Below are 4,427 nucleotides of genomic sequence, written 5' to 3'. Positions count from 1 at the left end.
AGAAATTGGAAAGCATCTCTGCTGCAAAGCAATAGAGAATTTGTTGCTTGGGTAGACAATATTGAAAGACTTGAAGTTTTATTTCATCCTACATCACAAGTAGAAGACTTTTATCTAGAGAAACATGTAATAAAAAACTTAAAGAGCTATAAGCACTACATGAATGGTATATTTGTACATAATTTTATTTTTTGCATGAATGCTATAAATTAAGATAATTCTTGTACATTTAACTTGAATATTTTGTAGAATCATGTCTCTATTATTTGTACATCAATTTTTATTTTGAAAATTTTTCAAGTGAAGCTGCATAAATTTTCTGCAAAATTACAATTTTCTATGTTACATGATTATTTTGGAAAAAGATGACTTTATCTAAAAAAACAATACCATATTACTAGATAATTTGCGAAATTGCGAAAACGGAAATTGTACACTGTAAATGGAAGTACTTACAAGCAGTAATAACACCTATTAGTGTTAATGATCTGCCATTCTGGATTATCTCAATACCACCAATTTGGTGCACATTACAAAAATTTAATAAAATTATGACCTCAGTAATTGTACCAATTTCAGCAGATCATGGGCTTAAGAAAAGCATTCAATTTACAATTTTTTTGCCACCACCTTAGCTGTTTCTAATAAAAATATACTTAATAAAGTGCTCCTCATCGCAGATCAAATTAATTATGTCACAATATTGTTTCAAAGTAATTTAAGGCAATGAGCAACTGCATTTGCTCGAGTAAAATTAAACAGACCTATTGTATCAAATTAGATGAAAACCATACCCAGGGAAAGGCAAAGGGCCTGCATATAACCCCCTTTTATTGATGACTAAAATGTTTAAATTGAATAAAGCCCATTTTTTGCAGTTGTAATTTCATTGCAAAGGGCAGTATTAGCAACATTTCATAACATTGCTGCATAGAATTTATATAGTCCATTTAATGGCAGTGAACAGAAATACACACCCCTTACAGCAATCGTGGTTTTCCTGGTCTGAGCCATCAATTATTACTCATTAACAAAATACCTAGCTCATGAACTATATTAGAGACAACAGAGGGTTACAAATTTCAACATCATCATAGTGGATAAGTTGAAGTGATTGTTTCATCTAAAAGAGAGCCTTTTTGCTACGTGGCAGTGGCTACAGTCTGTAATGTATCCTGAACTGTTTTCATGCATTAATAACATCTGTACTGCTGCAATAATTTTAGTTCAAATTTTTACCTGTTTACATATATCTTCATTAGAACCAATTTCCTACACATTTCTTTTAAATTGGCATATAAACAAATTAATCATGAGTTTTCACATTTCTCCGTCTTTACCAATACGGTTTGTTTTGGTTAGAGTTCCCATAATAAATCAACTCTGGTTCCTAAAAAATATTAAGGTTCAAGGTAAATGTTACTCTGACTAAAGTCACAATATAATTATATTTAATTTTGTAAGTCTTCACCTGTTTATAAGCCATATCGACTTACGAAAAGATATTGCAATACCTACGTTTCTTCCAAATATTAGCAAAATTAGATTTATTGATACTTAGATCCAGACCTGGGGTCAATTACAATTGTAATTGTAATTGAAGGGTCAATTACAATTACAATTACGTAATTGTAATTGTAATTGAGCTTGAGCTTATGTAATTGGAGTTTCAAATATATTTGAGTTACCTAACTACAGAATGTATAGATGCACAAAGAAATGTTCTTTATGTACTTTGGAATCTTTGGGTGTCTTCGATACTGTGAAGTACCAAAATAACTTCTTTTTAACACATAGTGTAAGCACTGCAAAGTATGTTGCTACAATACATGTACATCAAATTGTAATTGTAATTGAAAATGTAATTGAAATTACACTATCATGGTGTAATTGTAATTGTAATTGAGTCTATTCTTGCAAAAGGAGTGTAATTGAATGTGTAATTGTAATTGAACTTTTGTAATTGACCCCAGGTCTGCTTAGATCTTTGACAATGTTGTCAACAATTAAGACTACATTTACACGTATTTGTTTTGATAATCAGAAAGAAAAAGCAAATTCACAACCCACACTGTTCACACGTATCTTACCAATTTCATTTCCAGTGTTTAAACATGGGTAAAGTATACGGATGGTCAATTGCCGTGTCCATGAAAAGTCTCATGTGATATACCCAAGGGCCAAGATGGCTCTAGAAAATGCTGCTAATTGAGGTGCAAATAAAAGTGTTAATAAAAAAAATCCTATAAAAGGACAGCTCCATCTGCTAAAAAGGATTTGCAATGGACAGACGAAGTATATAGAGCTACGTAAGCTACGACTATAACACTATAGAAGCTGGAGAGAATACAGATTCGGAATCAGTTAAGAGCAAGTACGAGAATATATTTGAGCGTTTCATGGCTAAGTTGCCTGATAAACCACTTTGAGCAGCACAAAATGCAAAATGACGAAATAGGTTGTGGTCAGGCAAAGAACTAATCTCACACAAAAACTAAAGCAACCAAACAGATATTAGCAACAGTGCTAATAGCTATTTGACTGATGTATAGGAAGGCTGTTGACTCTGGTAGACGTAGTGGTAACGGTAGATTTAAGATGTTTACGATGAGCTATGACTATGAGTGGGGTCATTCACTAGCAACAGAACAAATAGAATCAGGAATAGAGTGTTGACATGACCAGATCTGTGTATGTATAGACCCATACTACTTGAAGTGCAGATATAGACACTGATGTTCACTCAAAGAATAACAAAAGGGAGAATTTACGGAGAGACCAGGAAGACGCTAGCTTCAGCATCAATAACATTATCTACAGTCAGAAAGAGAAGGGAGTTTTTAGATTGAGGCTTTGTGAGTATAAACAAGAGAAGATAAAGAGAAAGCTGCCCGTTGATGCTCAACTACTAGAATTTTCTCAAGAAGATAATAAGGATTAAGAGACGTTTGGTGGAGGTAATGGATAAAGTAGACAAACGGTGTACTAAAACTATTTCATTGATATCAAAGAGTTTAAAGTTATCTGAGTCTATAAGTGAGGGTTTTGCCTTTCTACACTGTTAAAACTGAGGTGTTGGCATACACTTGTGGGTGTCACAAATTTGGGTGTTGTTTACTATTGGGGTGTTGAATCAATCTAGCTTGGTGTTCTATTGAAAGAGGGGTGTTACTACAACACTACAACTTGTGTCAAAGTTAAAGCATAGCCATGACACCCTTACAGGTGTTGCAATAACACTGTATTTAATACAGTGTAAGGATGATGTAAATGTCTCCACCTCCTTTCATTTATGCTAATGGACAAGGACAACTGGCGTCTAGTCCATCTCTGCCACCATATAACCTGATGTATCCTTCTAGTAGAGCTGGCACATCATCTAGTAGCTGGAATATGAATCAATGATAAAAGGGATTGACTTACTACAATACATTATTGTTCATGTGAATCTACTCATGATTATGCATGTATATCTACTCATGTATACAAATATAGATTATTGCTATGTATGTACATCCACATATACTTATGTATCATTATTATAATGTATGTGTAAATCTACTATAATATTATTATTGTACATGTATTATTATTATTGCATCTATATACATCTATTCATTGGTAATAACATAAAGTGATTATCAAAAACACATCAAACCAACAAATATTATGGGTCAAAGGACATAGGTAGTACATTTCTGACTCTCCAGTTTCGCTATTATTAGCCATGCTGCTGTAGGGAGTTGAAAATCCTAGTCAGATGATATTGCACTTCTTACTTATTATTTATGTATAACTTCATTGTTTAACTGACAGAAGTTGTGCAGGCACAGATTACCATTGGTAACTCATTGATGTTAAAGTCAATAGCCCTCTTGAGAGAGTAAAACCACACCATCAGACACACAAATGAGCACTCTGTTTTATTTCGTCGGCTTCAAAGTTTATAGCCAATGTATTACTGTCTTGGTGTTGCACCACCTGAAGTGTAATCCTTCATGATGTACGGCATAAGTGGATATGCTGGATCTCTTAACAAGTATACCAGTACTGGAATCTCTCCATTGATAATTCATCATTTACGTGGAAGTATCGTCTTGTCTTTGAGCCTTTGATTCAATTTTGAATTTGCAAACATTTGAGCTTCATGGATGCTTCTAGGCCAATTTTCCACAACATCTGTACAGCAATAGCAGTTATCGCAATAGGCTTAAACATTTAAACTGTAACATTATTTTCTGTTTATATAGTCAGGAAGCTTTAAATCAGGCTTTTGATTTCTGTCTGCGTCGCATCTACTGATGCAAAGCATTGAAAGATAAGAACCCAGTCACGGTCAATAACGCATTAATGCAACCTGGGGTGGGTCTTGGAAAGTGTCAGTAACGCATTAAGGCATCAAAATGTATACTCGAGTGTATACTGCT

The sequence above is a fragment of the Amphimedon queenslandica genome, unplaced genomic scaffold (genome assembly GCF_000090795.2).
Source record: "Amphimedon queenslandica unplaced genomic scaffold, v1.1 AMPQUscaffold_13004, whole genome shotgun sequence".
Taxonomy (NCBI): domain Eukaryota; kingdom Metazoa; phylum Porifera; class Demospongiae; order Haplosclerida; family Niphatidae; genus Amphimedon; species Amphimedon queenslandica.
Note: the sequence above shows the minus strand (reverse complement) of the source record.